The following is a 26,023-nucleotide window of genomic DNA, read 5'->3' as shown; positions in this document are numbered from 1 at the left end:
CTCTACCACTGATATATGTAGGCCATGCTTGTGTACGTAAACATTACACGTCTCTTTAAACTCTGTTTTAACGTTTTAAAACGCGCTCATGTGTTAATATGTTGTGGATGTAGTTCAATTTGAGAAACTTATCAATATCAAATGTGTTTAACAAGCAGACGCGTCTCCGCGAATTATGAACCTACAGGTGCGTGCGGGTTCTGGCTAGATGAGATACAGCTACGGCCTAAATCTCGCGAGATTTTGCGTTCAAGGTTAGCTATGGGGGTAGAATAAAAAAAAACATAGCGGTTCGGGCTAAATGAAATACATCTGCGGCCGTATTCCTGCGAAGTGGTAGGTTTGGAGTTAGGGTTAGGATAAAAAGAGCGCTCTTCCGGCGAGATTTTGGCCGTAGCTGTATCCCTACGAGCCACAACCGCGAAATCATGCGCATGCGCTGCTCGCCCCCCTTAGTCAGCGCAACATCCTATTCCTGCAGCATGGCTTCATTAGTCGAGGAAAGTACTGAGGTAAAACCGAGGAAAACAAACGAGTATCTGTTGAAATTAAAGTAAACTTGAGTCAATAGTCAGACGAAGTTACGGTTCAGCTTAAAGAAACAAAGTAAGACATTAATCATAAAAAGAGCTGCTATGAGACTGACTGTAACGTATACATTTAACAAGAAATCAACAAACATATTTATTTTGTCAGATATGTTGAATTAAAAACATAAACCCGCTACGTTTTAAAGTTTTATTGCTTCAGAAAGATTGATTTGTTCATCAGTAGTTGATGTTATTGATCAAAGTTGTAATAAAAGTTTAATCTTCCTCAGGTGAAGCTTTCAGAGATCAGATATCTTCACCAGTCTTCGTCAGTTTTTGTCTGTAGTCGCCATCAGTATAAAGGTAAGAGGGGTTTTTCTTTGGTCACTTTAGGTATCACCTTTGACCTTTTCCCAAGTATCATCAGTTTAACCCTTTAACACGAACGAACAAATACGAGTTACACTGTGATGTTTACAATATAATTTAAAGAGGGCCAGTCCATAAACATTAAAATATATTTCAGTAGTAACTCTACTCGAGGTAAATATGTGTAATATTTTATATTTTAATATTATTTAAAAATATTTGTTTTTTAATATTTACTAGAGATGTATAATTTTATAATATTTTAAGTATTTCTATATAATATAAGTGATATATAAACTTAAAAAATATTGACCAAAGTCAACTTTGATCATTAAGAGGTGAATTCCTGTAGTGTACACTAGATGACTCTCTAGTCAACACTATAGATTGAATATTGAGGGTTCATCTTAACAGCAGGGCTTTCATGTTTTGAAGACAGGCAAGCATGACATCTCCAACTCCCCACCCAAACACAACAATGGGGGTGTTGTTTTATGGGGCTTTCCTTCTATTGGCGAATGAGAGGGTGCTTGGTTGCCTTTTACCTGACATCTTTGAAAAACAGATGCAATGTTTAATGCATCCATGGCCATGATATAAAATATGACATGATTTTAAAAGTGACCTATAACATTGACGATTCAATACACTTTTATGTATTTAGTGCTTATAAAACTATTAAGCCTATTTGGAGAGAGAGAGATGTTTAAAGGGATGTTCACCCATGGAAACATTAAAATTTGGTGCCTATTTGCCCGAGAAAAGACAGAAAGTGACTTTAGGGCACATTTGTATGGAAGACAACAACTCCCACAATGCAAAGCTCTGTAAGCCACTCCCACTAATCCAGAAAATAGAAACACATACTTTATGGTCAGATGTCCGTTTGTCCCTGCAGGCTTTCCAGTTGATCTTTGGTATTCTGAAATATGTATCCAGAACGCCGCTTCCCATATGTGGTGCAAAGCTTGGGTGGTTCATCATCATCTGATGTAAAAATTTCATCCAGAAGAAACTGGCACCTTTGAAATTCTCTGCAGCAGACGGACTCCATACAAAGCTTAATGCAAATGGGGGAAGTGTCCCTTTGATGTGACAAAATATCAGTCATCGTGTGATAACGAAAATATAGGCCTAGCCTACTTGTTCTGGGATCTCATTTATAAAGTGTGTGTACGCACAAAATGGGTCTGAAAACTTGCGTATGTCTGTTCCCACGCAATGGTTGTGATCTATAAAAAAAAAACTTGACGGGAGAATGGGCTTGCAGGGTGGGATTTGAGGATGATTGATCTACGCACACTTGCAGGTGATCTGGGATCATGGCATTGTTTTATAAGTCTTAATATTTTTTGGTGTATGCCATTTTTGGCTTTTATGCGTACGTAGATTTTTAGTAAGGATCCTACGCACAGTTTTATAAATGAGACCCCTGTGCATGTCTGGGATTACTGATTCTGATTATCTGGGAAACATTCTCTAACAGCAGTCAAGTTGCCATTGTTTGTGTCAAAGATGTTGTAAATTTGTTGTAACATTAAAACTGGAGATCATGACTTACTGTGTGCTCAAAGTAATGCTCGGAGCTCCAGTGGTTTTCTTTTGTGGGTGAAAGAGGATGATGGTGAACAATTTCAAGATATGCTTTTTTCATTGGTTGTTGCATTAAAGCCGGAGTCCACGATGTTTGAAAGCCAATGTTGATATTTGAAATCACCCAAACAAACACACCCCTACCCCAATAGAATCTTTTTCTTTTTTTTTGATTGGCAGATAAGTGGCCGGCTCGACTAGAACTCCAGGGGAGACGGGCTTGAATTCTGCCCGGTACATTTTGGGCACTGCAGCATATTAAATAAATGATGAATAGTTTTTCTGCATGAGAAATACAATGTGTGGCGGGAATGCGTGACAAAAGACCGAAGTGAGTGACTTGAGAGCCCTGTAACAGCATGCAATATCTTGTTTTCTGTATGGTCAGGTGTTATTTACATCTCGACACAACATGATACTTTGCTCAAAGTATCACCTGTCTCTACACATGAACTCGAGCATTGAGAACATTGTTTGTGTCCACAGAGTTTCCTAAAAAGAAGGTTTTGAACAACTGACTTTGTCTGTTTTGGTGTCTGCTCGCCGCCATCTTGCCAGTCAAGATGTATCGATTTTTGAATGCGACGTAAGGAGGGAGGAGCGTAAAGATGGATAGCTCCAAAGCATAGTTCCATATAAATGCACAGATAATTAGTTGTTTTGTCGCAAGTGAAAAACAATAAGATTCATTAATTTGCATACGGAGATCGATTCTTTATGTCTGGCAAAGATGACGAGCGGACACCAAAACAAGCAGTTGTTCCAAACCTTTCTTTTTAGTAAACTCTGTGTACACAAACAATGTTCTCAATGCTTGCGTTCATGTGTAGAGATCCAGGTGATACTTTGAGCAAAGTTTCATGTGGTGTCGTACCTTCTTACTGTTGTAAAAATAGTGGTAGTTCGGTAGCAGCGTCCAGCGGCTGGAAGAGCGCATCAGGGATCGAGTAGGGATCACATTCTAATGATGATATGTTTTAAAAGTAGCGTTTCTTTTCATGAAAGTTGAGGTGCGAAATGTTGTCTTTCGTAGCCATTTCTGTATCCATACGAATCATAGACAGTAAAAGATAAGAAATACGTAAATCGTAGCAAGCTAGCTAATGCTTGTCAGTAGCCTACTGATACTTGGTAGGTACTCAAAATGACGGCAGTATGCTGGAAAAAGACTGGATGACGTAAAAGGTCACATGACTGATATTCATGAATATGCTTGCATATACACCGATCAGCCATAACATTATGACCACCTGCCTAATATTTTGTAGGTCCCTCTTTTGCCACCCAAACAGCCCTGACCCATCGAGGCATGGACTCCACTAGACCTTTCTATCATAATCAGCATTCACTTTTCTGCAATGTCAGCTACAGTACCTCATCTTTTGGATCGGACCACACAGGCCAGCCTTCACTCCACATGTGCATCAATGAGCCTTGGCCACACATGACCCTGTCGCCGGTTCACCACTTTTCATGCTTCTAACAAATAAACTTTGAGGACACGTATCAGGAAAAATGCAGGAAAAGCTGGAAAAATGAGCAAGCGTAAGGATCTGAGTGACTTTGACAGGCCAAATTGTGATGGCTAGATGAATGGGTTAGAGCATCTCCAAAATTGCAGCTCTTGTGGGGTGTTCCCGGTCTGCAGTGGTCAGTACCTATCAAAAGTGGTCCAAAGAAGGTAAAGCGGTGAACCGGCGACAGGGTCATAGGCAGCCAAAGGTCATTGATGCACGTGTGGAATGAAGGCTGGCCCGTGTGGTCCCATCCAACAGACGAGGTACTGTAGCTGACATTGCTAAAAAGTGAATGTTGGTTCTGATAGCTGTTTTGGTGGACCTACACAATATTAGGCAGGTGGTTATAATGCAATGGCTGATCAGTGTATATTGTATATGCATTAAGAAAAAATATCGCCTGAATTTAATCCTTTTCCCTTCGGTTTTTTTTTTCAAAATAAGAAACTAAATGTATCTAGTTTATATAAATGTATTAAATGTATCTTATTGGGATTTCATTTTAGACTATTGTCTAACAAGTCTGTGCATTAATACAGTAAGCTTGTATACTATAGACATCACTAGTCTTCGCTGGTAATCTTTGCTCTTTGGTCTGATAGGCCCCTTCTCTTTTTCCATCACGTAAGCAAAATTGTGACCTTGTTGACTACATGAAGTGCCCTGTGTTTCACACTTCATTGTTTTCGGTTAAATTAATGCATCATCTGAGTACTTCAACTGCACTTATTCTTGGAAATTTCATTGTAAACACAAAGTAATGTGCATAATGTAGTCGTGCATAAAGTATGCATAATTTAGTATAACCTTTCACTGCCATTTCTTCCTACTATGGTTGTGATAAGTTTTAGGTTTTGGGGCGGGCTTTACAGACAGGGTCCAATCAAGTAGCAGCTTCCCTAGTGTATGAACCAATCAGAAGTAGTGGAATCAAAATCTTACAGGGAGTTGAATTTCAGTACAACACTGTCAGTGTGTGTAGTTTTGAGTTATAAATCGGCAGTATTGAATAAAGCTGTTATTCACATTGTAGACATAACAAGCATTTCCTGCAGATGTTTTTGCTGTGTTTTTAGCCACAACTTCCACTCGCATGACAGTTTACGTAAAATAAAGGAGGGGCATAATAAAGCCAATAGTGGTCAGTTTAAAAATGCCTTGATAGCACCCCTGTCATTTCTATTAACAACCAGTGATGCTAGAAATATTGCAACTTTTAGTAAATCATTTGCATTTGTTCCTTAAAATTATTCTTGTGATTATTTGAATTAGTCACTTAGATAAAAGAGGATGTGTTCTTCTTAGAAATAGCACAAGACATGGCAAGATGCAAGATAATGAGGTGTGAGATCATGACGTGCGAGATCATGATATCAAGAATAGTTTTCTGAGAAACTTCTGCTATTTCTTGCTAAAGCCGGACAAAACATCCAGTAAAGCTATTATTTGTTTGATATGAAAGCATGATTAAAGCTGACAAGAAGAACTTCTGTATGTCTTGTAACATGTTTGTGGAGTATAAACTTTGTATGTACAAGGCTTTTAAAAACATGTTGCTGCTAGTGTTTTGTATGGCATGCTTGGCCAATAAACATACACTTACATTACAGTCAGTTCAAGTTGTGCTTGTTAGACCCTAGCTAAGTTATTTCCCAAAAATAGCGACCATGGTACTAAAACTATTTCCAGTTCCTTGGGGTGTGAACGTGTCAAAAACCGGGTAGTTTTATGAATAGTTGGAAGTATACAATGTTTCTGTGGTGCAAAAGTGGGTATGCAGTTTACATTATAGCTCCATGCACACTCCACCTTTCAGATTTTTTTTGTAAGGGAAAATATTTGATAATACATGTCAAAAGCATTCGTTTAGTGTCATTGTCTTATTTTTGACAAAGGTGGTATTTAGCAGCTTTAGCATCTGAGCTCCTCATATGTGACACTGAACCACAAACTCACAAGTCTCACGAGTATATAAGAAAACATTGTATGGGTCAAAATTATAGATTTTATCGAAAAATCATTGGGATATTAAGTAAAGATCATGTTACATGAATATATTCCCTACCATAAATTAACAAATTTATTTATTATTAGTAATATGTGTTGTTAAGGACTTCATGTGGACAACTTTAAAGGCAATTTCCTCAATATTTAGATTTTTCTCCCTAAAATATTTTTAAATAATGTTGCCAAATAATGTCCTATCCTAACAAACCAAACAACAATGGAAAGTTTATTTATTCAGGTTTTTAGATGATGTAAACATCTTACCAGTGTTGTAGTTGCAGTGTTGTGCATGAAGAAGTGGGTGTACTCTAAATTTATGGCCCCATTTTTTGAAGAAGAAATGGGTATACCCCATGCCATCAAATAAAGAAGTGGGTATACTTTATATACCTGCATGAACTCTGCACTACAGCACTGCATCTCACCCTTATTTGTGGTTCAGGGTCACATATGTTGGTGAATAAAGAGACATTTGGAGAGCCGCAAGATTTTTGTCAAACTGCCACTTGTGGCTCGCGGCTATGGGTTCCCGACCACTGCTCTACCAATTTTTATGTGAAATGTCATGTATTAGTCTTTGAATGCAATAATACTTAACAGTACGGTTTGATTTAAAGCAATCATTTATTTGTTTAAAGTGTATGTTGCAGGTTAACCACCACTGTCGATTAATGGGTACATAAATCACTCAAGATATGTGTATAATTTTTAAAATGTCTCAAAAATGGTCTTAAAGACCACTTTTTTTACGTTTTTGGTATTAACGGTTTTTTTAACGCAATTCTGCGATGACGTCACGTTGGGGAGAAGTGGAGAAAGACTCAGCCAGAGCCATAGAGATAGATGAGACATTTATTGCTGTTTAATACTTACGTATATAATTTGGAAATCATATGTACATCGTAGGAAATATATAATGTGTTATACTGCAAAGTTACCTTGCTAATTATTATTTATGATATATGTGGAGATAAATAAAACTTCGCAAATCTGCTGATTTGATCCATTCATGTCCTGACCACCAGGCTAGAGATTTTTAAACATCCTTAATCCACACTTACTAGTCTATCAAATAATATCTCAAATATATTGTTTTGTGAAATAAAAGGATGCTTTGTTATATTGTTTATGCGATTATAACGAATCACACGATCATTTTATATGCAGCAGCAGTCAGCAGCTGCAGCATACTCGGATCCGACCGCATACATACTGTAATAAACAGTCGTTCGGCGGCTTTTTACATCACGACAGGCTAAGCCATTTGAGGAGGAACCGCTCATTGATCACCGTATTTTTATAAATCCTGTACATGTTTGGACCTGCCGAACAGGTTGAGCACTTTTAAATACTTTATTGAGCAGAGAGGCTGCCTGCACAGTTTGACCAGCGGGCTGCGGGAACCGGCGCACATCACGCCGCCAGACGGTGTTGCTAATATAACTCGAAATGTATAACTATTATCAGATCGGCCCGGGAAAGTCCCGACTCTCTCGATTGCAATTCCGCTACTGGCTGTAAGAAAGTGAGTGCGTTTGGGTCGCTGGTCCCCGCGAACAGACGTGACGTGCTTTACTCACCTTCCAGGATTAGAGACATGCTGCCAAAACCGTTTGTGCTGAAGATCGCATAAAGTTACACCCATTTCAGGCAGGATCATGGACCCCCTCAAGCCAGCATGCACGAGTACTGTATGTTAATTGTTTGTTTACTTTCTACACGAAGATATGCTAACCTTATGCTATCTGGCTGTCTGCCTATCTCTCTATACTAGCCTATCCATCTGTCTGTCTGTCTATCTATCTTATCTATCTATCTTATCTATCTATCTTATCTATCTTATCTATGTATGTATGTATGTATGTATGTATGTATGTATGTATGTATGTATGTATGTTATGTATGTTATGTATGTATGTTATGTATGTATGTTATGTATGTATGTATGTATGTATGTATGTATGTATGTATGTATGTATGTATGTATGTATGTATGTATGTATGTATGTATGTGCTATCAGAACTGTACTTTACTCGTCTTTCTATAGTCATTCTCAATGCTCTCAAGGCGGCTTTGGTCAATTCTCTCCCCAGCGTGACGTCATACAGTGCGTTGTGAGGGAAAGGAGAATCATTGCAAATTGCTGTACTTTTTCATACTTTTTCGGGTTTTGTGATACCCAACAACATAAAATACAATGGATAACAGTTTAAATGTTTATTATCAACAAGCAAATTGCACAAATTCGTTGAAAAATTTTACCTGCAAAACGCCCTTTAACATTAGCATTGGTGAATTCAATATTTCAATAAAGCTGCTTTGTGCAGAGTAAACAATATTAGCACGGCAGCAAAAAAAGCCACACAGGATTCACAGAAGCACACTGTTTACACCTCTAACAGTCACACACATATACACATTCACCACTAATAGTTTAACACAAACACATATCTCACGTCCACCAGTACAACAAAACCACATTTCTTTCCACTTGAACGTGTTAATGTGTCAGATGTATATAGTGACAAAAATAAAAAGACAGTTTGTGTTTTAAAAAGAAATACGTTGGTTGTATCCACAGTGATTAATTTTTATACCACGGGTCTGTTGAATGCTGCATTCTGATTGGCTGAGAAATGTTCTATGGGTGTTGATTATTTTTCTGTAAACCGCACACCTAATTTTTCAAATGTCTTAAAAATAGGCACCAGAGCAATGTTTGTGGTAACCGTGGTATAAGCGGAATGATTGACTCCGGTCCTTTGAATTATTTGAAAATAATGCACACCTGCGGTGTAACGGCTTCGCGTCGTGCCGCATTACCACCTTGGTGTGCATTATTTTCTTATAATTCAATGACCCGTCGTCAATTATTCCTTACATATTTTGATCACAGTGTTTGTGATGTTGTGCAGTTTTGTCTTTCTTTAAACTGCTATTAACATTATTTTAAACATGGTGAAATTCGCGTGCTTTTGACTGTTGATGGTGTGTATTATGCTTGCAAATGTGATGGAGAAGTAACAGATCTTAAGTTGAGAGAGTAAGCAGACATCTCACATTTAATAATCACTTCATGTCATATAATTCACAAAGAAAAAAAGTTTAAACTCACAAACAGTCAAAATCTGAAGTTATAACAGAGACTGTAGATGATCACACAGCTGAATGTTGATCTGAGAATCACAGAGAATTTGTTTATCGTCTCTTGACTCCTGCATACACCACGTCATCCTCTACTGCAGATCTCTGTACACATAAACACACAACATACAAACATCAGATCAATTCATCAAATTATTATTAATCTATTTTTAGAGTAAGACTGTTGTGTATGCATTAAATAGGACTAAGCACAATGTGTTAGGTTGTAAACAATCTGATATCAGTTTATAGATAGATAGATAGATAGATAGATAGATAGATAGATAGATAGATAGATAGATAGATAGAGCAGCCTGTCTCTGAATTAGGGCTGTTGAAACGAATTTCAGTAATTGAATATAATTCGAATATTAAAAAAAATAATACTAATCGAATGTTAAAACTACTATTCGAATGGGATTTAAAAAAATTTTTTTTTTATGTGTTCACTATTTAACACATTTATGCTGTTAAATACCGCTAGCTACCTCGACCCGCATTTCCATCGGCTAATTCATTTGAAACAAGACCAGCAGCAGGAGGTACGTGAGAAAGAGAAAGCGGAGCTGATAGCGATTGCGGAGGAAGGTTATGAGGAAGACGAGAACGGAGCAGCCAAGGTGAAGAGGACAGTGTCAGGAGAAAACCGCTCTCAGTGCTATGGGCGACCGTTTTGGGAATGTCTTTAATGCTAATTTGTTTGGATAAGTTTGTCTTTTCGACCAGTGACAAAATACTTGTTCAAGATCACACTTCCTCTAAGGTGTGTTTAAATGAAAAAAGAATATGAAATTGGAAGCCAGGGGATGTGTGTGCTGTGTGTAAGTATAACTAATGATGCGATCTACGCTGCCCTCATACGTGAACAAAGAGAACTGCGTTGATAATGAAATTGTTCATAAAAGTTGACAACTTTGTTAATTTTGTGTCTAAGCTTAATCATTAATTAGCAAGAAAGCTATCACCTGTTATTAAATAATGACATGTTTATTAGTAATACTGCAATGTCTTCTAGTGGACATAATTTAAAACAAGTCAACTATACGAGCTCATAGGCATTGGCAATGTATAAGCCCGTTTTTACAACGTGTGTAGCAGGGGCGTAGGCAGAAATTGTATTTTGGGTGGGCGGGGGCAAAAGTGGGTGGGCCTATAGTTTATCTTAGGATAAAATGACTTAAATAATAATTAAACCTTTTAGTAGAAAAAAAGAACAGACAAATTGCAAAAATAGTAACACCTTTACTTTTCAGCGAAGGCAATACTAAAACAATGTCTACATGTTCAACCAACAGAGCTCAATAAAGGCTGGACAAACCAGGCCAGCATAGACAAAGGCAATAATAAAACAATGTCAAAACATCATGTTCAACCAAAAGCGCTCAATAAAGGCTGGACAAACCAGGCCAGCATAGACAATAACCTGTCTTATTCAGGTTAGTCAGCAGTGCAAAAACAGTTCACCTGAAAATAAATTAGGTTAAAAGTAAAAGAAACTTAAATAATAATGAAAACTCTCAGCAGAGCACAGTTTGAAATAAATAACAACACACTGCCTAATTTATGTTAAATCAACCATGTACAGTGCAATCAGCCTGGTGGAAATTAAGCTTTTGTGCAAAAAATATAGAAAAATAGAACTCATTTAAATTAAACAATGTAGCCTATAAGGCATACAGCTATACACAACGCACACAAATTCGCAAAAAATTAAGGAAATTAGTTAAACAACAGGCCTACCTTTGTTTTCACTCTACAGAACAAGACGCAATCGCCTGGGTTTAGTGTTGAAAATAGAAATGATCTCATCATAGTCCAAAGAGTCACAGAGTTCTTTTTCAAAGGACAAAAGGCACAGGTTGTTGAGGCGGGTAGTACTCATGGATGCTCTGAGGTCCGTTTTTATCCTACCTGCAGTGGAGAACAGTCTCTCAACACTACAAGATGTCATGGGAAGGGTGATGATGACTTGAAGTAGTTTGATGAGGTTTGGAAATATGTCAGGAGCACAAATGTCCAATACTTCCATGAGGGATGGAAATGCCAGGCCATTGGCTACTTTCTGACGCAGTTGCTCAATGAATACTGTTAGTTCAGCATCCTCAACCAATATATGAAAGTGATCACACGGGGCCCGCAGAGAATCCTTCTCTGCAAAAGTCTTCGACTGTGGGAGAAAAGCTGCTGCTGCCCTCATTATTCCATACTGATCCTCTTGGAAACGAATGTCCAGCTCTGTCAGCTGTCTGTCAAGGATGTCGTTCCATATGTGTCTTAGGTCATCATCATTTCTTACACTTGTTGCTTTCCCCAAACTAGTTGTGACCACTGATCCTGCGAGCCTTGCCGGGAGCTTTCTCACTCTGGTCCCAGCTGTGATGTCCCAGCTTGTGATTTCATTTTTCTGCATTAACTCTTCTGTTAACTTCATTACTTGCTCAAAATCACACCCTGAATTGTCTCTAAACCGAGCAAAGCTCTCTTTTAGTCCCTCAATAAGGTCAATGCACTCAGAGACTGACAATGTTGGGCTTTGTAACCCCCGTGTGGCAAAATCGCTCGTCTGAAATAATTTTCCAAATGTGACGAGTAAAAATAAAAACTTTTTTGTTTGTATTTGTTGCAGCAGGGACTGCGCCTCAACCTTCGATTGACCGCTGCTTTCAGCATACTCAGCAAGCACTTCTAATATTACGTCGAGTAACGTCAGTACTTTAGTCACTGCCCCGGATTTGGAACTCCAGCGCGTGTCTGTGGATCGCTCGAGTTCCAAGCACGGTCGTCCTGGATGAAGCTCCCTTTGCGCTGCCACAAATTTTGCATGTCTGCTGCTGCCTGTCATGAAACTGTGAATATTGTTCAGTATATCAAAAAATGTGTTGACGTGCCCCGACACCTTTGATGCTGCACAGAGTACCAGATTCAGTCGGTGAGAATTGCAGTGGACATACAATGCTTTAGGAAAGGTTCGTTTCAAAATCACATGCACACCTCCCTTGTTTCCTGACATAACAGAGGCTCCATCGAAACTGAAGCCAACGCACAGAGATGGGTCAAGTTGCAGTGGTTCAATCACCTGTAGTATCTTTTCTGAAATACCACTAGCGCTCATGTCACTTGTGTCCATGAACCCGATTGCACGTTCTTTTATTTTCCCTCCGTGAATGTATCTCACACAAACAGCAACCAGTTCACGCTTTGACTCATCCTTATATTCATCTGCCATAAGAGCATAATAGGTTCCCGGTGTTTCACACACTTCTGCTTTAATTTTACGCAACAGCAAGGAGGCTGCGGACTCCAGCAGCTCATTTTGTATATCTGGGCTCATTAAAGTTCCGTTTCTGGGCAGCTGCTCTAGACGATTTCGGATCTGTGGATCATATTTGCACATGAACTTGAACAGTTCTATAAAATTTCCTTTATTGAGAGCCTCTTCGCTTTCCCTGTGTCCACGTAGGGGGATGTCCTGCTTGGCACAAAACAGCACAATGTCTAAAACGACTTTTAGATGGTCCCGATTCCTTTCAATAAATGAAAAGTCCATAGCATCACGGTTCATTTGATTTAACACATTTCCCCGGCCTGCAGTTTGGTTGGCCCTGTTGCCTTGAAACTTATCCAGTGAAACGGAGTGGGGCTTGCTCGCCTGGTGTTTTTCACATGCCTGTCTTATGTGCTTCCAGTCCACAAACCCCTCTCTCGCAAATGGGCTGTCAGCACCGCTGGGAAAATGTCTGTACATTTTACAGAAAATCGCGTCCTTAATTACATTGTACTCCAACCAAGAAAATTGTCCATACCACTTTGATGAGAAGCTTCTTGATTTTCCATTCTTGACAGTGCAGGGGAATACCTTCAAATTGGGTTGTGAAGGTGATTCGTCGATTGCAGTTAGATCGGCGGGTAAACCTGCGTCAGTCTGACCGGACACTGCCGCCAGAGAGCAAGCGGCAACCGGCGCCACCAGCGCCTGACATGCCTTCTTGTGGGTTAACGAGTCAGAAGAATTGGCCTGGATGGACTCGGTAGATGGAGGCAGTGGCGTATTTTCTTCCTCAACTCTTGCTTTTTTAAAATAGCACATTAAAGAAACTTGCTTAGACATTATTGTGGCAATTTTATCGGATAAAAAGCAGTTAACAAAGTTAGCTGGCTAAAAGCTGCCGGAGCCCGCCGACCCCCACAGAGACTACCTATCGGAACCACCATAGCAACCAAGCAACCAATTACGTTCCGGAGTCTTCAACCATTCCATTTTATTCAGAAAGCACATTAAACACACACGCCAGTCGACAATAAATCAGGTTTATTAATATATTTTCTTAAATACATTTCAATAATAAAAATAAACTAAAAATGTATTTTGATCAAACGTGCCTGGCTGGGCGGGCCAGGTAGTAATGTGGGCGGGCCAGTGCCGCCCTGGCCCATTACTGGCTACGCCCCTGGTGTGTAGATAGGTATAGTAAATATTAATAAGTCAAATTTGAGCATTAAATAATCGAATATAAAAAAAAATAATGAATGAAATTCGAATGGGATAATAGAGGAAGATTGACAGCCCTACTCTGAATCTGCTCCTCTGCCTGGAGATGGCGCTATGCCGTGGATGCTTTGGATATATTTATGCTGATATTTATGCTGTTTAAAGTTTTGTAGCTTAAAAAGGGTTTTTAGTCATGATGTTTTATGAAACAAATGTTTATGAATATATGATTTAATGTTTTAAGCATCCTGCATGTAATATAAGATCCACAAGAAATTGCAGCTACATTTATGGTTGACTGTAGTCAGAGGTGGAAAATCCATGTGCCATGAGTAAAAGTCCTCCCCAGTATTTTGTTCCAATCACCTGGATTTGCTAATTAGCACAGTTTTTCCGCAGGAGGTCACCTGTGCTAATTAGCAAATCCAGGTGAAATCCAGCTTTCTGTACACTACATGCGGTTGAATGTGTCTGGTCCAGCTTCAGCTAGACGTGATCATCACTTTGCCCTTCAAGATGCCAAGAACTTTTGATGTGTAAACTTAAGTAAGAGTTGCGTACTGTGTCTCATATTGTAGTCCATTAACTTACACTTGGTGAACAGAGCACTGAAAAACAACATAACGTTTTTATGTCGACTGTTTATGCTGTGCTGTTTGGAATTCATCCTCCGTCTGTGCGTGCGCGGGGGTTTAACTCAATAGTGCACACATGGAGAGATGCGTTTCAAAAAGCAAGCGAACAAAAAATCTTTCTGTTCTGTTGTTTATGTCTTAAGTATATAGTTCTGTTCAAAATAATAGCAGTGTACCAATAAAAGTGATTAAAGTGCAAAAATCTTATAAACAGAGTTTATTTTCTTATTTCAAATGTATTGAAAACATTAAACATTCAATTCCGAATCAAAGCATTAACACAGTTTACAAGTCTGTCTTGTTCTTAAAGGGAAGCAAAGACAATGAATTAAGCTGTTCAAAAACAAATAGCAGTGTCCACATTTTTCTTTTTAAACACTTAAAACTGAAGAAATTTCTTAAGATTTAACTTTGCTTCAAACTATTGAATTATTAATATTTAGTTGCATAACCATTTTTGTTGATAACTGCTCGATGTCAAATCAAGTCAACCAACTTCTTGCACCTAGAAACAGATATTTCAACCCAGGATCCACAGTTTTTTAAGTTTTAACTGCATTTTTAGTGTCACCCCACAAGTTTTCAATGGGTTAGAGATCAAGAGATTGAGCTGGCCTCTCCACAACCTCAATCCTTTTTGTCTGGAACCAAGATTTTGCCATCTTGCTTGTGTGTTTTAGGTTGTTGTCATGTTGAAACACCCATTTTAGGGGCATTTCCTCTTCTGCAAAGTGCACCATAATCTGTTCAACTATTCTGATGTATTCAAACTGATCCATGTTCCCTTGATAATTAGGCCCAACACGCTAGTCTGAAAAACACCCCAATACCATGATTTTTGCACCACCATGTTTACCTGTTTTTAAAGTCCACTGTGGTTTGAATTCAGTACCCAAGGGTCATCTGAGGTTCTGTCGATAACCACTAAACCTGATATAAACAATTTTCTCTCATCAGGCCCATTAGGGCCAGTTGCGGTGATTCTGCACATGTCTTTATTTAAACAATGGTGCTTTACAGGGGCTTTTTGCAAACAGCTTAGCTTCAATCAGATGTCTTCTGACTGTCACTTACAGATACTTACAGATCATTTTAGATCATCTTTGATCTCTCTAGAGGTGATGAATGGCTGAATCTTTGCCTTCCTGACTATTCTTCCATCTGTTTTAAAAGTATTGCTTGTTTTCTTCTATGTGCTTTGGGTTTTTGTTGCCATTTTATAGCATTTGAGATAATTTTGGCTGAGCATCCTAAACTTTGCTGCATTTCTTCATACGTTTTACCTTCTCAAATCAAATTTTAAATCAAATTGTTCCTATGAGCAATGTTTGGAATGGTCCATTTTACTTAGAAATCAGCAACAGATATATTTTATAACAACGGGGAAAACATTTTCTTCCCCTCTTTCTTAATAAATTACAAAAAGGAGCTGTTTGTTCACATAATTAACACATTTTCTAATTAAACTTCACAATGCTATTATTTTGATCACACCACTTTCAATAAATTAGTCTATTACTCATAACAAGTAGTGTGGATATCATTAAAAATGGGTCTATTGTTTTTCTATTACGCTACTACATCTGTAAGTAAATCATTTCCAATGCAGAAATATTACTACTACAAATAACAGTGGTTTATCATGCTACTGATGTGGCACTGCTATTATTTTGAACATAACTGTATGTTTAGAATGGAGTCAGAAACCAGTCTGTGCTTATTTAATCTTAAAGAGACAGTAACCTCAATTAACCTACTTAAGTCTGTGTCATTAATGTTAATCAAACAACCAAAGACAAAGAGAAAATCACTTCTGTAGCTCTAAAAATAATAATTATATTTAATTTATACAGTAAAGACAGTGTTATTATTTATTTTATTTTTGTACTTAATGCTAATTTCAGACCTTAATGTGCATCTTTGTTTTTGTTTATACATGTTTGTAATTTCTTTATTTGTTATTAGATTTTTCCCACGCCTTTTTTGCTGATCTGAAAAATGATCCGATCCATGCCTCAAAAATCGTAATGTGATCCAAATCGTGAATTTTGTGAATTTTTGTGATAAGCTCATTTTTAAAATAAGCGATAGTAGAGAGCAACAGCAGCACTGATAGCCTAATATCATTTCATTTCTTTACTATTGATGAATATGATTGTGTGTTGAGTGTCTACAGCAGGGCTATTCAATTTGTTTGTCATGGGGGCCAGTTCATGAAAAGCATTTCAAATGAGGGGCCAGAGATATATCAGTGATGATGACTACATATACATTTAAACATACTCATGTTGTATTTTGAAACTGCATAACAACAAAATCAGTGCATTGTACAATAGGCTTTTTCTACAAACATGTATTTTGTAAGTATGCTTTTTTTCTACATCCAGACATGTTTGTATGTTGTATTTTAAAACTGCATAATAACATAAGTGCATTGTAAGATGCCCGAGTAAGCTTTATTCTATATTTAAAGGAATAGTCTACCCTTTTGCCATATTAAACTATGTCATACCTCAACCTAGACGAATTAATACATACCTCGCATTGCGGACCAAAGCGCGAATATAAACACTAGGGATGCACCAAATATTCGGCCACCGAAAATTTCCGAAACAATACGGCCGAAATGTTGTGATGACGTGAACAGAAACCGCGACCTGCACATACTTGTCTGAAGCAACATGTATGGGGTGTGGATGTATTTAACCGCAAAAAGGCGCTTAAGTGAGCAGTTGTCTGTACGCACAGAGGCACATGCGGTTGAGTGTGTCCAGTCTAGACTCAAAAATTAGAACTCTTGTAAACTTAAGAGAGAGCCGCGCAAATGTGTCTCATACTGTAGTCCATATACATTTGCCGAATAAAGCAATGAAAAACAACGTAACATTTTTAGGCTGGGCTTTTTGGTATTTGCCCTCGGTCTCTGTGTGCACGCGCGTTTAAAGATGGAAAAGAGGATGTTTGTTTTATACATTTTTGCAATATTACTTGAAACTGTCTTTACTAAATGATAAAATACTATTTATTAGGTGCACTGAAAGTAATAATATTAATATACGTCATCTGTGCACAAGATAAGGCCTTAAAAACATCAGCCAATTACTCTTGCGGTCATCGCAATCATCATTGGCCCTCTGGCTTGTCAATCACTGCCATTACGATCCTTGTGAGAGACGTGCGCGCTCCAGTATCTTTACACAGGCGACGCATGTGCATAGCGCATGAAACTCCGTCTTAAGTTTCGGTTTGTTTTCATTGTCGATCCTGCTCTCCTCCTCGAATTTGCACCATGGAAGAGAAAAAACCCGAAGTAGTACGCAAAAGAAACTTGAGACTTTTTTAAAGCCGCTGGGAATAGGAGAAAATTGTCAGAAGAACGTAACTTAATGTAACCAGAGTCGTTAATGGAGAAACATTTAAACGCTGGAGAGCAATGAAGGAACAGAGAGGTGTCAAGACAGACGCGCAGTTTGCAAAAAATCTTCTCAACAGGTAACAGTGATTATTCTTTCTTTGTGGAATAATTATTGTTGTACTGTTATTCAGGTATATTGACGTTGTTCTTGTACTGTAGTTGTAAGGCAGTGACCAGTCTGCTACATGCTAGTTGAAATGGGAGTGAATTACCGTCGACTGATCTAACATTTTAACATCTTATGTGTTTATTATCATATCATTTCACATAATGAATTCACTGACGCGACACAGCATATGCCTGTGGCAAACAAACACTCGTTCATGCCCGAGTTTTGGAAGGCGTTCCCTAGAAATGAGCTGTGAAGGCGGGAGGCTGTTCTTACGCATGCGCTCATTTAAAAAACTCAGTAACCGTTTTTGGATTCTCGGTCGGCGAAAAACATCCTCTTTTGCGCCTTTAAGTGCCCTCAATAGTGCACACACGAGTGGGACGCAAACAGGCGAACATAAAATCTTTCTATTATTGACAGGACACATATAAACAAAATTATCTCCGCAGTATTCTTTTTATAAGAAAAACATTTGTTTATGTCTTAAGTGTATGTATAGATTACAGTCATAAACCAGTCTCTGCTTATTTAAAAAGACAGTAACCTCAATTAACCTACTTAAGTCTGTGTCATTAATGTTAATCAAACAACCCAAGACAAAGAGAAAATCACTTCTGTAGCTCTAAAAATAATACAAAGACAGTGTTATGACTCATAATGCTAATGTTAGCCCTTATTAATGTGCAACTTTGTTCTTTTTTATAAATGTTTGCAATTTCTTTATTTGTTATTAGATTTTCCCCATCCCCTTTTTGCTGATCTGATAAATAATTCAATCCGTGCCTCAAAAACTGCAATGTGATCCGAACCGTGAGTTTTGTGATCCGTCACACACCCCTAGTAAAGTTAGTACACAGTGATAGTCATAAATGCATTTGTACAAATAATTAGCATAATAATTATTTCGGTGTTTCGGTTTTTCGGCCTTGGTTTCATCTTTTTCGGTTTCGGCCAAGAATTTTCATTTCGGTGCATCTCTAATAAACACGTGACCCAGCTGCTCGCGCCAGTCACGTGACTCGCACTCTGCATCTCATGCTGTATGAAACAGATGCACGCGCATCAACTAACTGTAATTGCGACCCTGTCCTCTTGCATGCTTTCCATGTCAAATTAATGTTATGCTTCGCTGTTGTTTAGTGTATTGGGAACAGCCCGTCACTCGCACACTGTGCTCCTGAATTATTTTACAAGTTTGCACATAACTATTTTGGGCGCATATGCGAGTGAAATACTCGCACTGTAGAGCCCTGCCTAATCATCAGTTATAAACTCTGAACTTTAGGACAGATCAGACTTCAGAACGGTTGAATGATTTAAATCAAAATGTTTCCCATATTTCTGTTTGATGTCTTATTTCATTTAAGATGTTGTTGTCTGATGCACCGAAGCATCTTGTGTTTGTGGCTGACAGCTTTTGCATCGCAGTGGTTTTTATCGCTTTTAATCTTCTCAGATATCTGGCCTGTTGTTTCACACTGATTATTTTTGTCACAGTAAACTTTGTCCAGCGAGTTTCCTACTGTATGTGACTCTTAAACTTTATCAGCACAAATACACTGTGCCTCAAACTCAGTGTCACGTAGGTCATACAACTGGAGAGACCTCTCAAGTTTTGCCTTTAATCTTCATTTCTACATGTATGGTAGTCATTTCAATCTAATATTTGTTGAATTCCACAAAAGCAAATCTCAGAAATGATATAAAGTCACACATCAGCAATGTGAAAGACTGAGAGCATGACACGATGTCAGGCCCAGATTAAACAATGTAGTGCCTTAGGGTGACCACATGTGAAGTGCCCCTACCAAATTTCTTTTTTTTTGAAGGTCTAGTCATTGCAGGCCTCCAGAACAAATTTCACTGTAGCACCTGACTGAATTTTTTAGGAGCACAAGCAGAAAATTAAGGGGTGCATCATTAGTCTGCAAAGCAATAATTCACATTTTTGCCAAACGACTGTATTACTGACAAATACTTTGATAATAAATAAACTTAACTCTATATGCATTTGTTGCACTTGTCTTTGTGCACAAATGATCAAACTTTAAGAATGTAAGGAACCAATGAAACATACAATCCCCTTGAGTAATTCTATAGCCATTAGATTCCCCAAAACCCAACTGACAACAAAAGGTACAACATCTCATCAAAATCTTTAAATAGTCTTTAAATTAGGTATAGAGATTCCCTATGCTGATTTTAGGTCAGCAGCTAGTAAATATTTTCCCTGCTAGTAAATTAGTTTTCCTGACCTGGGCATCTGATGCGTCTATTCTTATACCTTTCTTATGCCTATAAATTTATATGTAATGTTAGTGTTAATTTATAAGTTCTGCCGCTCTCTTCATATCTCATTTCTGCAATGTCTAATGACTCCGCGTCTTATTGTGGTTCAGAGTGAGATGTGTTGTTAAGGTGTGGTTGACTTCATGTGAGGCTGCGTAGACCCAACAGTAGATTTTAAACACATGGCTACATAAAACTTTTGCGTAGCAGGTGCATAACTGAAGCAACATGCTTGTGTCCGATGAAACCTAGCCTGGCTCCCCCCTCCTACGTGCCTCCGCTTAATTTTCATTTCACTTCAGCACTACATCTGGGACTGCTCTGTAGAGTTTCGTTTTCTCCTGCAAAAATCTGCAGGTCCAATCAGCGAACAGATGTGGGTGGCTAAGAACGATGACGTTGAGGTCGTGTGTCAGTTTGAGTTGTAGTTCAGTAATGGCAGCGGAGAAAGACATGAGAAAAGCTATTCGGTCCGTTGTTGCAAAACTGCCGAATATACAGAAGTTAAAGCCGGAGAAAGAACAATGTTTGTTAAGTTTTGTTGGTCTGATTATTCGGACTTGTTTCTGGCCGGTTTCGGCGCATGATATACGTCACGACCACACGTTAGCGATCGTCAATGGCAGATCCTGAGTGACTCTGGGCAGATCCAATAGTTTTAAACTTTAACAGAGGACCCTCCTTAACGTAAGTAACGCTTTGCAATGGAGCGTGGCCAGACTCTCTGTACAAATTAAATGAATGTACGAGAGTCTGGTTGGACCAGGCTAGATGAAACCATCTATAGGTTTTAAATTCCCTAAAATCATCACACATTAATTAAAAAAAATTCAATTATTTTAAATACATGTAAAACATAACTTGCACTGCTTAAAAATGAATATGAACTCTGCAGAATACGAACTCTGAACTTTGTATTCTCTGCAGTATTAAATGTCTGTAAAAAAATTGCTATTCTTTTTTGTTATTTTGTCCAGTTTGTCCAGTTTTTTATTTTCCAGTTCACAGAATGAAGTTAAATTGATAATTTCACCTATTGCTGGTCGATATAATTTTTTATTAATTTATTAGTAGAGCCCTATGATTTTCGCGATGCGGATAACCCGGACGGAATCACCGAATCCAAATGCACGGAAACATTTTCCTTTTGTGTAATATTCGATGCGCAAACCGGGTTTGTCAAAGCCTGGAACACTGCAGACAAAAAAGGCACAGTATACTGTGCTTTCTTTCAGCGTCCGCCTTGTGCGTGCACACACGCAAACAAGATTTTAGTATTTGTATTTGTCATGTTCTGAATAAAAAGTAGTTTGAAACCATTATTAACGGTCTGGTTTTTACAATTTTTATTCAGGAGCAAAGTCTGCTTTTAAATTTGACAGGAATAAATATTTGTTTTTATTTAAAAAATAATTGATATCGACTGATATGGAAAACATTTTCTTGATAATTTTTTGGTCATATCGCCCAGCCCTCACCTAAATACGTACCTATAAATAGTAAAATCTAAAAAAGCAAAATAATGTTGGAATGTTTTCTTAAAGGAACACGCCCACATTTTGGGAATTTAGCTTATTCACCGTATCCCCCAGAGTTAGATAAGTCCATACATACCTCTCTCATCTCCGTGCGTGCTGTAACTCTGTCTGACGCAGCCCCCGCTAGCTTAGCACAAAGACTGGAAATGCATGGCTCCAGCTAGTATACTGCTCCCAATAAGTGACAAAATAACGCGATCATTTTCCTATTTATGTGTTGTGATTTGTGTGGTCAAACCGTGTACAGATGGCAGGGTGATGTGAGACACAGCGATCTTTTGGCAGTGTGCATGCTGAGAGCTGTGTTCTCTGAGGGCGAGGCACTGCCGCATGGGCGGAGTGATTTGCACAACTCTGACCGAACTCTCTGCACCTCACCAGGGGCTTCTCGTGTGCTGCGAGCGGATCGCTCCGCCCATGCGGCAGTGCTTCGTCTTCAGAGAGTGTAGTTCTCAGTGTGTATACTGTTGGGGGATCGCTGTGTCTCATATCACCTTGTTGTTTGTGCGCGGTTTGACTATACAAATCACAACACATAAATAGGAAAATGATCGCGTTATTTTGTCACTTATTGGGAGCAGTATACTAGCTGGAGCCATTCACTTTCAGTCTTTGTGCTAAGCTAAGCTAACGGGGGCTGCGTCAGACAGAGTTACAGCACGCACGGAGATGAGAGAGGTATGTATGGACTTATCTAACTCTGGGGGATACGGTGAATAAGCTAAATTCCCAAAATGTGGGCGTGTTCCTTTAAAAGACCATTTATTTACATCTTGCCATGTAAGCCATCGCGGGATCAGGCAGCTCCGGCTTCCCGCATGCACGATTATGCCGTCTGGACGCGGAAAGATGTACAACATCTCCTGTCCTGACTGCAGCTGGGACTCGGAGAGATCTGCTCGCCTGCGCGAGGACTAGGCCACCTGTGAGTGCTGGGGGTGGAGCCCACGGAAGCAGCAGTAGCTGCTCATTGAGAAGAGTGAATGATACGTGCTTTCAAGTCACAAAGTCTCCAAAAGTCTCCAACAACACCAGAAAAGTCGCTAGATTTGTCGCTAGTCGCTTTTTAAAAAATAAGTCGCTGAAGGGGCCTGAAAAATCGCTAAATCTAGCGACAAAGTCGCCAAGTTGGCAACACTGTACTATATTGATATATTTTATATACTTTTGGAAATTACTGTATATAACCTTTTCTTACATTTAAAGTAATATTTAAGGGGGGTATCACATTAGCACTTTTGATGTGCACCCGGGTCGATTTCACGTCAGAGTTCGGTTGGATGATGTGAACACTGTTTTCAGATCTCGATAAAATAATAAATGATAAAAATAAATCAGTGAGATTCCAGGTAATCATGTAAACAGTCATGACTGATCTTACCAGTTTATCTGCTGCTCTTTTACAGAATGTTGGATCTGCATAAGTGATTTCTGTTTCTCTGTTTTGAACTGTTTCAGGAACAATAATAAACACATTTGAATAAAATAATCAACTTGATCTTTTTTCACAAAAAGGTGTCAATAAAAGTGTATTATATTATGACATTATTTGTTATAGTAATGTAGATATTATTGTACAGCTATATTAATACTAGTTGATATTTACCCTGTTGCTGTGTGTTTCTGTGTTTCCTGTAGATCCAGAAGATCAAAACTGAAGCTACAATCATCAGACATCCAACAGCAATACAACAGATCAGAATGAAGGTGAGATCTGTAATAAATAATAACAGACATTACTGTAACTGAATCTGATCTCAGATCAGTCAATATCATTTCTGTTACTGAATCTGTTGACTGACCTCAGATAAGTGATCTGGCAGTCTGTTCTCAGATCAGCTCAGTAAATAAACACAAACATCACCTGTGACTCACCTGAACACGGCTGACAGAGATCAGTATTGAGATGTTGAGATTGATTACTGATGGGATTGTTCACCACACAGCTGTAAGAATCATCCAGACACTTCAGATGAAGAGAGATGTTGTTGTTGAGATCAGACACACTGATGCTGGACAATAAACTGTTTCCTTTATACCAGGACAGACTCACATCTGTCACATTCAACACTGAACACAACAACACACAGCTTGAGCTTGATGATGAAGAGTTTTGTGTGGTGATTACAGGAATGGGCAGACGAGCTGGAAAACATTTAAGAACAGAAACAAAAATCAAAAGAGTTTATTATCAATATAAAGCAAGAGACACTATTGAAAGTAATTACTGTATGATAGTTAATATATCAACTAAAGCAATAAGATCTAAGAAGGTATTAAGGATTACAGTAAATATAAAACAAATAAGCGATGTTAAGCACGACACAGAGCAACTTCACAGACATTATTAATTTTATTATATGGTTTTACGTATAGCTGACAATGATTTATTAAAGCACACAGCAAGAACAATGTAAAGATATTAATAATCATATTATTAAACACAGAAGTGTAGTTCATCAGAAGCAAAATGATTGAAAAACAACAGACAGACGCAGTGATACAGTAATACTGATGTCATGAGATCACAAAAGTTATACAACAACCATCGTAATCACTTAAACTTATCAGTTTTATATATTAAATATATAATAGAAAAGACAAACATAAATCTTTACTCACTATAGACAGTAACATTGAATCTATATGAGATCTCTCTTGTGCTGCTGATGGTTACTTGATAAAGTCCAGTGTGTTGAGTTGTGATGTTTGTGATGATGAGATCTCCAGTCTGATTATTCACCTGCAGTCTGTCTCTGAATCTCTCATCAAGATCTTCATTATTTATTGAGACTTTACCTCTTTTGATTTTAGCTATGGTAATGCTTTGAGGTCCAAATCTCCACGTTATCAGATCATCTCTTTGTGCTTCAGTAATATCAGTGTGTAGAGTAACAGAATCTCCCTCCATCACTGACACTGACTTCACTTCATCACCAAACACACCTGAACACACAAACAGTTTCTCCGTCACATTAAAATTCATTAAAGTTTTTGAATAAAGTTAATTTGAACTTTTTAATCTTTAAGGAAAGCAAAGACCAACTCAGAAAGAGATTGCCATTTTTTTTACATCTACATGACATTTGTTTATATGGCAGACACTTTTATCCAAAGTGATTTAATTGTGATTGAGTTTTTTCAGCGTTTGTTTAAAAAGCAAATAGGGGAGACCGGGGTTGGTTGTCACAATTTTTACTCATGCATGAATTTCTCAACTTCAAAAAATCTTTCAGCAGTAATTCCTACATGATATGAAACTTTGGAGTCTTGGCTTTAAATGTGTATACTTTTTACTTTTCGATTATATTGTAACAGGAAGTAATTAACCATCAAAGACACTCTGACACAATGTGACAACCAACCCCATCACGGGGTTGGTTTTCACAGGGTATGGGGTTGGTTGTCCCTATAGTGATTCAATAGGATTTCAGTGATAAATTGGGATCTGAAAAGATAATGTGTAACTTTTTAGTTTTTTAAGATAGAAACTGCAAATAAGTTTTAATATGAATCCACCCCTATGATAGTTGTTATTAATGCCCCTTATGTTTAAACAATGGGATTAAAGTGGGTGATCAGTTACTTGAATAGGCTTTATGCCCAGCTGCACTATGAACCCCAGCCAGCTCACCGCCCCCCGCCCGCCACCACCGGACAAACTGATTAATCCAGGTGTGTCTGATTATTGTTGTTGTGACTACTGAGGTCAGGCACACCTGGATTAATCAGCCCGTCCAACAATGGCAGACAGGAAACAAGAAGCCGGCCGAAGTTCAGGAAAGTGCAGCTGGGCATAAAGCCTATTATCTACTGTGTTGAGAAATAAAATGAAATACTTTTTAGTGTTAAAACCTCTTTATTTAATGCTTTATTTATTTAATTTTAACAGCAAACAAAAACAAACAAACAATCAGACAAACAGTCTTAAAAGGTCTACATGTCCAATATTCTTATGTGACAACCAACCCCGCAAGCTATGTGACAACCATCCCCAACTGACTTCTTGACAAACATGCTAAGCTAGCTGCCACACGGCTTTAACTTGATCGCTAAAAGATGATTCAAAATAAAGCTACTACTTTTAGCTTTTTAATGAGTGTTTTGTTTTTGAATGACTAATATCCTACAAGATCTCAACACAAAAACAACACCAACATAAAAATTTACTCTGACCCATAAAAATAAAAAAATTAGAGCCCGACCGATATGCATTTTTTGGGGCCGATGCCGATACAGATATTAGAGAGTAAAAAAAGACCGATAACGATATATCGGCCGATATTCATTATGTGCATATTATAGTACAGTACACATATACTACAGTATATTATACTACTACAGTACTGTACATAGAATACACTATATACATTAACAGAATATA

General features: G+C 38.1%; 1 long non-coding RNA gene across 1 annotated transcript; it reads left to right on the top strand.

The window, feature by feature from the left end:
* LOC141359250 (uncharacterized) lies at positions 1–24,028 on the top strand. The gene is made up of 3 exons (XR_012365671.1): positions 1–606; positions 821–893; positions 23,278–24,028. It is a non-coding gene; the product is annotated as an uncharacterized lncRNA (long non-coding RNA).
* The last annotated feature ends 1,995 nt before the right edge of the window (positions 24,029–26,023 follow it).

The sequence above is a fragment of the Misgurnus anguillicaudatus genome, chromosome 23, assembly GCF_027580225.2.
Source record: "Misgurnus anguillicaudatus chromosome 23, ASM2758022v2, whole genome shotgun sequence".
NCBI classification, from domain to species: Eukaryota; Metazoa; Chordata; class Actinopteri; order Cypriniformes; family Cobitidae; genus Misgurnus; species Misgurnus anguillicaudatus.
Note: the sequence above shows the minus strand (reverse complement) of the source record. Positions and strands in the feature narration are given on the sequence as shown.